This window comes from Dasypus novemcinctus, chromosome 25 (assembly GCF_030445035.2).
Source record: "Dasypus novemcinctus isolate mDasNov1 chromosome 25, mDasNov1.1.hap2, whole genome shotgun sequence".
Lineage (NCBI taxonomy): Eukaryota > Metazoa > Chordata > Mammalia > Cingulata > Dasypodidae > Dasypus > Dasypus novemcinctus.
Genome location: NC_080697.1, coordinates 21,125,748 through 21,138,072, shown reverse-complemented (window position 1 = coordinate 21,138,072; position 12,325 = coordinate 21,125,748). Strand labels below are relative to the sequence as shown.

Genomic DNA, 12,325 nt, shown 5'->3' with positions numbered 1-12,325 from the left:
ATGCTAACCAGGCATTGAACTGAGAGGACTTCCAAAGAGTGCCATCTGCTGGCAAACTGAGGAAGTGCATGTTAGGAAATTAAAAGTAAGTGAGGCTTTTTTCTGACCTTTATAGTCTCCCTCCTCAAGGCCCTAGGAAGCAGGCCTGCAACCCATTACTGGGTCCAGAGCCCAGTTTCAAGCAAGTAACAAGGACAATCCTAACAATTCAGGCTGAACCAAGAATCAAAGAGCAGCAGTAACATGCCTCCAGCCACAAACTTGCTATAAAGAGAGAAATTGAGCATTTGAGTAAAATGCCATCCTAATCAGATGCCTAGACATCAGCAAAAAATTATGAGCTATACTAAGAAAATGGAAGACATGGCCCAAGAAAAGGAATATGTCAAAGCCCTGGAAGAGAAGCAGTATTTGAGACAACTAACTGATGAGATGCACATAAATTTCCAAAATCACATGAATGAGTTGAAAGACACAACATGGCTAAAGAGATGAATGACATCAAGAAGACACTGAGTGAGCACAAAGAAGAATTTGAAATCCTGAATAGGAAAGTTACAGAGCTCATAGAAATAAAAGACACAAAAGGTGAGATAAAAACACTTTAGAGGTATTCAACAGGAGACTTGAACTGATAGAAGACAGAATAAGTGATACCAAAGACAGAACAGCTGAAATTGAAGAGAGAAAAGAATGGAAAAAATTGGGTAAGGGCAATTTTGTTGAATGACAACTTGAAATACAACAACATACATGTCATGGGAGTTTCAGAAGGAGAAGAGAAGGGGAAAAGGACAAAAAGAGTATTTGAGGAAATAGTAGCTGAAAATTTCCCAACTGTCATGAAAGAAATGAACTTACATGCCCCCGAAGTGCAGTGTACCCCTATCAGAATAAATCTAAATAGGCCTACTCCAAGACCCATACCATTCAGAATGTTGAATGTCAAAGATAAAGAGAAAATTCTGAGAGCAGAAAAGGAGAAGCAAACCACCACATACAAGGGACACCCAAAGAGATTTAGTGTGGATTTGTCATCAGAAACCATGGATGTGGGGAAACAGTGGTATGATTAGAATACTGAAAGAGAAAAACTGCCAGCCAAAAATTCTTTATCCAGCAAAACTGTACTTCAGATATGACAGTAAGTCTAAAATATTCACAAACAAACAGCAACTAGGAGACTTCATAAAAAAAGAACCCACTTTTGTAGGAAATATTAAAGAAAGCCTTAGAGCCTGAAAAAGAGAGGCTTGGAGGAGAATACAGAAGAAAAAATAGCAGAAAGGATAACCAAAAGAGTAAAAAGACAGACAAAAACATGATATGACATATGAAAACCAAAGAATAAAATGGTGGAAGTAGATAATGCATTTGATGTAGATAATGCCTTTGATGTTTTAACATCATTGAGTGTGAATGGATTAATCTCCCCAATCAAGGTATAGGCTGACATGGGAAGCAGACTTGGCCCAGTGGTTAGGGCGTCCATCTACCACATGGGACAGCCACGGTTCAAACCCTGGGCCTCCTTGACCCGTGTGGAGCTGGCCCATGTGCAGTGCTGATGCATGCAAGGAGTGCCCTGCCATGCAGGGGTGTCCCCATGTAGGGGAGGCCCACGCGCAAGGAGTGCGTCCCATAAGGAGAGCCGCCCAGCGCAAAAGAAAGTGCAGCCTGCCCAGGAATGGTGCCGCACACATGGAGAGCTGACACAGCAAGATGATGCAACAAAAAGAAACACAGATTCCGTGCCCCTGACAACAACAGAAGTGGACAAAGAAGAATACGCAGCAAATAGACACAGAGAACAGACAACTAGGGTGGGAGGGGGGAAGGGAGAGAAATAAAATAAATAAAATCTTAAAAAAAATAGGCTGACAGAATGGATTAAAAAACCACAACAACAACAACAACAAAAACAAAAACCATGAGCCATCCATATGCTGCTTAAAAGAGACTCACATTAGACCCAGGGATACAAACTGGCTGAAAGTGAAGGGTTGGAGAAAGATACTTAAAGCAAATAGTAACCAAAAAAGAGTAGGGGTAGCTATATTAAAATCAGACAAGACAGACTTTAAATGAAGAAAAGTTATGAGATACAGAAGGCCATTTTATATTAATAAAAGGGACAGTCAACCAGGAAGATACAGCAGTCTTAAATATCTATGCACCTAACCAGAGTGGCCCAAAATACATGAGACAAACTCTAGCAAAACTGAAAGGAGAAATAGACATCTTTACAATAATCATGGAAGACTTCAACACAGCACTCACATCATTAGATAGAACAACTAGACAGAAGATCAACAAGGAAACAGAGAAATTGAACAAAGTGACAAATGAGTTAGACACATACAGAACATTGCATATTGCATCCAAACTCAGTGGATTATACATTTTTCTCAAGTGCCCATCGGTCTTTTTCCAGGATAGACAACATGTTAGAGCACAGTAAGACTCCCAATAAATATAAAAGATTGAAGTCATAAAAAACACCTTCTCAGATCATAATGGAATGAAACTGGAAATCAATAATAGACAAGAAAGAGGTAAATTTGCAAATGTGTGGAGGTTAGACAACACACTCCTAAATAATCAGTGGGTCAAAGAAGAAATTACAAGTAAAATCAGTAAATATATTGAGACAAATGAAAAGAGAACACAACTCATCAGAATTTACGGGATATAGTGAAGCCAATCTTGAGAGGGAAATTTATAGCCCTAAATGCCTATATTAAAAAAGAAGAAAGAGCTAAACACAAAGATTTACTGAACAACTAGAGAAACTAGAAAAAGAACAGCAAACCAGTCCCAAAGCAAACAGAAGGAAAAAAATAATAAAGATTAGAGCAGAAGTAAATGACATTGAGAACAACAACAAAATCAATAGAGAAAATCAACAAAACCGAAATCTAGTTCTTTGGGAAGATCAATAAAATTGACAAACCCCTAGCTAGACTATTGAAAAAAGAGAGAAGATGCAAATAAATACAATCAGTAATGATAGGGGGGAAGTTATGACTGACCTTTCAAAAATAAAAAGGATCATAAGAGGGTACTGTATGCCAACAAACTGGACAACCTAGATGAAATGGACAAATTTCTAGAAATGCACAAACAGCCTACACTGATGCTATAAGAAATACATGAACTTAATAAATGAATCACAAAGAGATTGAATCCATCATCAAAAATCTCCCAACAAATAAAAATCCAGCACCAGATGGCTTCACTGGTGAATTCCACCAAGCATTTTGAAAAGAATTAACACCAATTCTGTTTAAACTCTTCCAAAAAACTGAAGAGGGAAGATTACCCAATACATTGTATGAAACCAACATCACCCTAATACCAAAGCCAGATAGACACTACAAGAAAAGAAAAGACTATCTCTATAAGGAACATAGATACAAAAATTCTCAACAAAATACTTGCAAATCAAATCCAACAGCATACCAAAAGACTTATACATCCTGACCAAGTGGATTTATTCCTGGTATGCAAGGCTGGTTCAACGTAAGAAAATCAATCAATGTAATATACCACAACAACAAACTGAAGGGAAAAAATTACACACAATCTTCTCAGTCAATGAAGGGAAATGGCATTTGACAAAATCCAGCATCCTTTTTTGATAAAATCACTTCAAAGGATAGGAATAGAAAAAAAATTCCTCAATATGATAAAAGGCACATATGAAAAACCCACAACCAGCATCATACTTGATGGCGAAAGGTTGAATGCTTTCCCTTTATGATTGCAAACAAGACAAGGATGCCCACTGTCACCATCGTTATTCAACATTGCACTAGAAGTTCTAGTTAGAGCAATTAGACAAGAAGAAAAAATAAAGGCACCCAAATAAGAAAAGAAGAAGTAAAACTCTATTTGCAGATGACATGATCCTATATTTGGAAAATTCTGAAATGTCTGTGAGAAAGCTACCTGAACTAATAAATGAGTTCAGCAAAGTGGCAGGATACATGATCAACACACAGAGATCAGCAATGTTTTTGTACACTAGTATGAACAATCTGAGGAGGAAATCAGGGGAAAAATAACATTTACAATAGCAACAAAAAGACTCAAATACCTAGGAATCAAGTTAACCAGAGAAGTACAGGACCTTTATGCAGAACACTACAAAACAATGATAAAAGAAATCAGTATCTAAACAAATGGAAAGACATTCTGTGTTCATGGGTTGGAAGAATAAATATCATGAAGATATCAATCATACCCAAACTGATTTATAGATTCAGTGCAATACCAATCAAAATTCCAACAGCCTACTTTACAGAACTAGAAAAGGCAATTACCAAACTAATTTGGAGGGGAAAGTCCACCCGAATAGCCCAAAGCTTTCTAAAAAAGAAGAGTGACATGGGAGGTATTTCACTCGTTGAAGCATATTACAAAGCTACAGTAGTCAAAACAGCATGGTACTAGAATAAAGAAAGACACATAAATCAATGGAATAGAATTGAGAGTCCAGAAATAAATCCTTACCTCTATGGCCAACAGCCAACTAGTTTTTGATGAACCTACCAAGTCTATGTTAATGGAAGACAAAACAGTCTCTTCAACAAATGGTGCTGGGAGAACTGGATATCTATAACCCAAAGAATGAATCAGAGGACCCCTTTCTTACTCCCTATACAAGAATCAACTTATAATAGATCAAAGACCTGAACGTAAAAGCCAGGACCGTAAAACTGCTAGAAGAAAATATAGGGAAACATCTTAAAGACCTTGTGATAAGTAGTGGTTTCTTGGACCTTACACCTAAAGCACGTGCAACAAAAGAAAAAGTAGATAAATGGAACCCCCTCAAAGTTAAACATTTTCACACCTCAAAGGACTTTGTGAAAAGAGTGAAAAGGCAGCTGACTCAATGGGAGAAAATATTTGGAAATCACATGTCTGATAAGGGTTAAATATCTATGATATTTAAAGAGATGTTATAACCCAATTTAAAAATGGGCAAAAGAGGAAGTGGCTGTGGCTCAATCAGTTTGGCTCCCATCTACCATATGGGTTTGCATCCTGGGACCTTGTAAAGGCAGGCTCACCCACAAGCACCGTGGAGTGCCACACAGCCTGCAAGTACCACGGAGAGCTGACTCAGCAAGGTGACGCAACAATAAAAGGAGACAAGTAAAAACACAGAAGAGTGTGCAGTGAATGGACACAGCAAAAACACAAGCAAGCCCCACGGGGGAGGGGGGGAATAAATTAAAAAATAAAAATACAGACACACAGAAGAACACACAGCGAATGGACACAGAGAGCAGACAGCAAGGAAGCCATACAGGGGAAGGGAATTTTTAAAAATGGGTAAAAGACTTGAATGGACATTTGTCCAAAGAGGAAATACAAATGGCAAAAAAAAAAAAAAAAACATGAAAAAATGTCCAACATTAGGGAAATGCAAATCAAAACTACAGTGAGGTTATCATTTCTCATCTATTAGATTGATCACTATTACAAGGTAGAAAAACTATAAATGTTGAAGAGGCTGTGGAGAGATAGGAATGCTCATTCACTGTGAACGTAGAATGGTGCAGCCACTGTGGAGGACTGTTTGGCTTTTCTTAAAGAAGTTGAATATAGACTTGCCATGTGACCAGGGAATGCCATCCTAGGTATATACCCAGAAGAACTGAGAACAGTGACATGAATAGACATCTGCACACTGATGTTCATAAAAGCATTATTCAAAATTGTCAAAAAGATAGAAAAAACCCAGGTGTCCATCAACCGATGAATATATAAACAAACTGGTGGTGTATTCATATGATGGAATATAATGCAGCTGTAAGAAGAAATAAAGTTGTAATGTGTATGACAACATGGATGTACCTGGAGGACATTATGTTGAGTGAAGCAAGCCAGACACAATAGGACAAATACTGTATGATTGTGTACTATGAATTAGATATATTGTGTAGCATATTGTATGATTTCATTTAATATAAAATGTAAATATAAATCAATTTATAAAGGTGAAATTAAATTCGTAGTTATGTTGGGCTGGGCTGGGAAAGGATTGCTACAGGATGTGGAGTTTTTTCTTTTTGGAGTAATGAAATAATTCTAAAATTGTGGTGATAAATGCACAACATTGCGATTGTACTAAAAGCCACTGATTATATACTTTGGATATATCATATGGTATGTCCATGTACATCAATAAAACTGCTTAATAAATAAATAAATACTTGTGTAAGAATAGCGAGAAATAATGGCTATGTACAGCAGGGGAAACATGGAGAGACTGAGAGGTGAAGAATTTTCTTGTTTGTTTGTTTGTCTGCTTTTGTTTATTATTATCCTTATTGAAATAATGAAAATGTTCTAATAATTATTAAAATGATGAATGCACAACTATGTGATTATATCTGATACCACTGATTGTACACTTTGGATGAATTGTATGCTTTATTAATACGTATCAATAAAATTGATTTGTTTTTAAAAAACCAATAGGCCATAGCTGTGAAGGTTTATTTCTGAACTCTCAATTGAATTCCTTTATTCATTTGCCTTTCCATGTGCTGTCCCATGCTATTTTGATTACTGTAGAATTACAAAATAAGTTTTAAAAATTACGAAATGTCAGTTCCCAATTTTATTCTTTTTTTTTCAAGATGGTCTTGGCTGTTTGGCATCCTTAACCTTCCAAATAGAAGTGATGATTGGCTTTCCCATTTCTGAAAAGATGCTGTTGGAATTTTGATTTCAACTGTATTAAATCTGTAAATTGCTTTGGCTAGAACTGACATCATGACAACATATCGTCTTCCAATCCATGAACATACAATATTCTACATTTATTTAGGTGTTCTTTGATTTCTTGTAGCAACTTTTTCTAGTTTTCCATATATACATTCTTTACATTGTTGGTTAAATTTATTCCTTCTTTTAGTTGCTATTGTAAATGGAGTTTTTTTTCTTGATTTCCTCCTAAGATTGCTCATTTCTAGTGTACAGAAGCACTAATGATTTTTTCTTGCTGATCTTGTACCCTGCCATTTTGCTGAATTCATTTATTAGCTCTAGAAGCTTTGTTGTAGATTTTTCAGGGTTGGAAGTCGTTTTTTTTTTTTCAGATTTTGAAGAGCCATTGTGCTTCTGGCATTGCTATCAAGAAGTTCAAAGTCATTTCAATTCATAAGCCTTGGATTGGGATCTATTTTGCTTTACTCTCCCTGGAAACTTGTTTGTCTCTTTTGTCTTCTGTGTTCTAAAATATTGTGACACTGTGCTTTGGTTTGAGTTTATTTCATCTAGTCTGCAGTGTGAACCCTTTTCATCTGGAAATTCAAATCCTTCAGTATAGAGACATCTTAAAATATTTTATGGTTGATTCCCTCCCTCCCACCCTCCCTCCTTCCTTCCCTCTCGGCATTGGGAACCAAACCCAGTACCTCCCATAACTGTTTGGAGCCACATCTGCTCACACCTCTTTCATTTTTTATTTGTATCCTCTTTTTTCTTTGCCAGTGTAATCAAAGTTTTGTTGATTTTATTGTTTTTCAAAGAGCCAACGTTTGGTTTTGTTGATTCTATTGTTTCTTTTAAATCTCTATTTCATTTCTCTCTGCTGTAACCTTTATTATTCTTTCCCTTCTGCTTGCTTTGGGTTTAGTTTGCTCTTCTTTTTCTTGATTCTCCAGTTGTAAGGTTAGGTCTCTATTTGAGATCTTTCTTCTTTTTTACTGTAAGCATTTAGAACTACAAATTTCCTTCTGCACTGCCTTTTCTGAATTCCATAAGTTCTAGTATATTGTGTTTTCATTTTCATTTGCTTCAAGATATTTCTTAATTTCTCTTGTGATTTCTTCTTTTACCCATTTGTTATTTAAGAATGCATGTATTTATAATATGTTTCCATATACTTATGGATTTTTCACTTCTCCCTCTTATTAATTTCATTGTGGCTAAAGAAGATACATTGTATGATTTCAATATTTTTTAAAAATTTATTGAGACTTATTTTGTGACTTAAGATATCATCTATCTGACTAAAGAAAGAGAGAAAGAATGATCTATGTGCATTAGAGCAGAATTTATTACTGTTGGGTGAAGTGTTCTATATATATATCTGTTAGGTCTATTTGGTTTATAGTATCATTCAAGTCTTCTCTTTCCGTATTTCCTTCTGTTTAGATGTTCTATTACTGAAAGTAGCATTTTGAAGTTTCCTACTATAAATATATTAATACTATTAATATAGGAAACTGTCTATTTCTTCCTTCATCTGTCAATATTTGTTTCATATATTTTAGGGCTCTGTGGTTGGGTGCATATATATTTATGATTATTTCTCCTAGTTTAATTGATTCCTTTATCAGTACATAGTGATCTTCCTTGTCCTTTGTAGCAATTTTTGACTTAAAGTCTATTTTATTTTATTTTATATTGTATAGCTACTCCAGTTTTATTTTGGATTTATGTGGCATATAGTTGGGTCAAGGTTTCTTATCCATTCTGCCAATTTCTGCCTTTTGATTGGAGAGTTTAATCCATTTCCATTTAGAATAACTACTGATATTACAGGACTTTCTTCTGCCATTTTACTGGGTGGTCTTGTAGATCTTACATCTTTTTTGTTTTTCAAGTCTTCTATTAATTACCTACATTCATATTGATTTGATTTTTTTGTATTGTACTATTTTGAGTCTCTTTTCTTTCTGAATATATTTTTCAAATACTTTCTTTGTGGTTACCATGGGAATTCAATTTACATCCTGAATCTACAACAATCATGTTCAATTTGATACCAACTTAACTACAATAGTATACATATACATTTTTTCCTATATCCCTCCATCCCCCCACCTTTTTGTTGTACTTGTTACAAATTATATCTTTATACACTGTATTCAAAAACCATAAACTTTTCATCAATTTTTATCCATTTGCATTTTAGAACCTGTAAGAAATAAAAAGTAGATTATATTTGAAAAAGCACAACACAATAGTCCTGGCATTTGTAATTATATGGTTACCTTAACCAGAGGTCTTTTTTTCTTAATGCTGCTTATACCTACTGTCTAGTGTCCTTTTCTTTCAGTCTGAAAAACTCCCTTTAGCATTTAGGATAGGCCAGATCTAGTGGTGATGAATTACCTCAGCTTTTGTTTATCTGGGAATTTTTAAAAGACAGTCTCACTGGATGTAAAATTCTTGTTCAGCAATTGATTTCTTTCAGCACTTTACTTTGTTCCTTTTTGTCTCTGTGATTTCTGATGGGAAATCAACACATAGTCTTATTGGGACTTGTACCTATACATTGCTTTTCTCTTGATGCTTTTAGAACATTCTTCTTGTCCTTGGCATTCAACAGCTACTATTTGTCTAGGCATGGTTCTCTTTGAATTTTTCCTGTTTGGGTTTTGTTGGGTTTCTTGAATGTGTATATTCATATCTTTCCTTAAATTGGGGAAGTTACCTGCTATTATGTCTTTGAATATTCCTTCTGCCACTTTCTCTCTTTTCCTTCTGGGACTCCCATAGGGCTTATATTGGTATGCTTGATGATGTCCCAGAGATCTCTTACGATCTGTTCATTTTTCGACATTCTTTTTCTTTCTGCCCCTTATCCTAAATCATTTCAATTTTCTTGTCTTTGAGTTCACTGATTCTTTTGCCAACTCCAATCTGCTGTTGAAACCCTCTAGGGAATTTTTAATTTCCATTATTGTGGTTTCAACTCCAGTATTTCTGTTTGATTCCTTTTTAGAATTTCTACCTCTTTATGGAGAGTCTTGTATTGTTCACTCATTGTTTTCCTGATATCTTTTAGATCTTTCTCTGAATTTTCCTTTGTCTCCTTGAGCATATTGGGGATCATTTTTTAAAAAAGTCTTGTCCAGTGAGTCTGAAGAGTGATCTTCTTCATTCATTGTTTCTGGACTTTTATCTTGATTGTTTGGATGGGAAGGTACAGGAAAATCTCCTATTCCTTTCTTTGTCTTGTAATTATTAATATCTTTTGTTCCATGGTGTATACTTTATATTTTGAAGTGTTTACTCTGGGATTTAGTCCCTGAGCTGACTAGAGACACAGGAAGTTTCTGTCCTTAAGTTTGAATCCAGATAGTGATTTGTCAGTGATTTCCCTGAGTACCAGGAGGTAACAAAGACAAACAAAAGAAGCAGTGCAAAGAAACACCATTTATAGTCTTTGCAAATGGTTCTGCATTGGCTAGTGCTCTCCTTCAGTGCTTAGTACCCCTATGAAGAAGATTAGCCCAAGACAAATGTGAAGTGCAAGGTCCTCTCCATCTTTTCTGAACCTGTATCCTTTCCTAGTCTTGTATTGACCATGATCTTAAGTATTTTCCCATTCACAGGAATTCCAATGCTCCCCCTCTATTCCCTATGAAATAGACTTCTCCCCTTCATGGATGCTCTATAGTATGATTTAAAGCAGGTAATCCTTTGCCCTGGGCTGCTTTGACTTAATTCTTTCTTATACTGCTAAAGCTGTCTGCAAACTGTTTCTGCGTCCAGAAAAAATCCTGGGAGGGCCAAGCCAGAGAGGACCTTCCTGGTTTAGTCTTTCAGGCTGCCACCTGATAGACTGGCACTGACATATAGACAATGCATATGCTTATAGGGCTACTCTGCTTTCCCTGGAACAGGGACAAGGATCCACAAAAGGAGCACAGAATGACTGCACATTGTGGGGGAGTGGGAGTAGGGGAGGGGCCAGCAAGGGCACCATGAGTGTCTCCTAATATTTTAAAAGCTGTGTTTTCGTGTTTTGGCACTCACCCTGTTACTGCAACCCTTATATGTTTTCTGGGGTTCTGAGGAAGATTGCTGTCAGCTTTTGCTAGTCGTTCAGACATTCCATGGTGGAATGGCACCCTGGAGTATCTTATCCTGCCCTCTTGGTTGACTGCACTGTACTGGTCCCTGGCTTTTCTCCTTTCTCCTCCAGGCAGGTTCTGTTCAAAGTCCAGCTTCTTCCTATGTCTTTCTTACTCTAGGTCTGAATGTCACTCTGCATATAAAGCAAGCCAGTAATCCAGATTAAAGCCTTGCCTGATACAGTTTTGCCACACCTTAAGTGAAGTACCATCTTTAAGAGAGATTATTTACAGTTGGTTCACACCCACAAGAATGTGGGCTAAGAACAAGAACATGTCCAAACTGGAGTACACAGTCCATTCCACCACAGATGGGTAGGCTTTTAAAAATATCCCTGTTCAGCATAGAATAACTCATCCTGGATAACATCTAATCTTAGCATATGTCTCTTCAGAGAGGGAACCCCCAGGTCCTGTGCTGATAGTAGGGGTGGGACAGTCACCAAGCTTCAGGAAGGGGAGGAGTTGGCCAGAGGATCTAGTTACTTCTTAGACTTTTAACTAATTTTACTGTTTGCTATGGTCCTACTTTCAGAGGTATCTTCAATTCCTGGACTTTTCTGGGACTTGAAGGCAGGGTGAATCAGCCTGCTTCTGAACCTCAACTGTTGGTTTATTTTTATTTATGTGTATGTGTTTTCTATTGATTGATTGATTGAACTTTTGGTTTAGATACCAGCTCTCTAGCCTCCTAAGATACCAATTGTTCATAAATTTTCCAGTTTCTGAAATTTGTCATTGTTTTCATCTTTGTACTTGTGTTTTTATGGCCTTAGAAGGCTCCCTTTACTGTTGTATATGTGTGTGTGTATTTTGGGAGGGAGCAAGGGTTCAAGCTTTCATTTACAACTTCAAATCCAGAAGTATATTTTTAAATGTAGGGATTTGTTAATGACTTCTAATTTTATTTAGTTATTACAGATAACTGGTTTGTATACTTATTTTGTTTTTTGTATGTACTCACATGGCCTGTGGATCACAGGAGTCAGTTTCCTGCCTGGTTGTGTGGCTTCCATGCAAATCCACTGGTTCAGCCATAGACTTGGGTTCTGGGTCTTCTGAAGTGAGACAGCTTGTTTATTGTCTCTCTCCTCTCTAAGCTTCCCAGTGGCAGAGACTTGGTCTGTCTTGTTCATGGCTGAATTCATAAAACCCAGAACCTTGTCTGACATATAGCAGGTTCCCAATGTTGTTTGAAAAAAACAATGCATGGGTGAGTTGTTAGAAAATAGCCAGCAGGGATGGTCAGAGCAATAGTCTGTCCATGGGTTGCACTTGTAACTCTCTAGGTTCCTGTCATTTCCTTTTTCTGTCCTTGTAGAGTCAACTCTGCCAGCAGTCTGACACTGCTTTTTTTTACTTCTCTGTCCTTACTATTCCTTCATGTATAATTCTCTGCTATTAGAACCATTAACTTCATCGTCTCCAATAATTGA

The 12,325-nt window shown here is 36.5% G+C and overlaps 1 protein-coding gene across 1 annotated transcript in view; it reads right to left on the bottom strand.

Annotated features, from left to right (window-relative positions):
- The window catches only part of ALK (ALK receptor tyrosine kinase), a 769,970-nt gene that overhangs the window by 16,815 nt on the left and 740,830 nt on the right, over window positions 1–12,325 (bottom strand). The gene's annotated exons all lie outside the window — the stretch shown is intronic.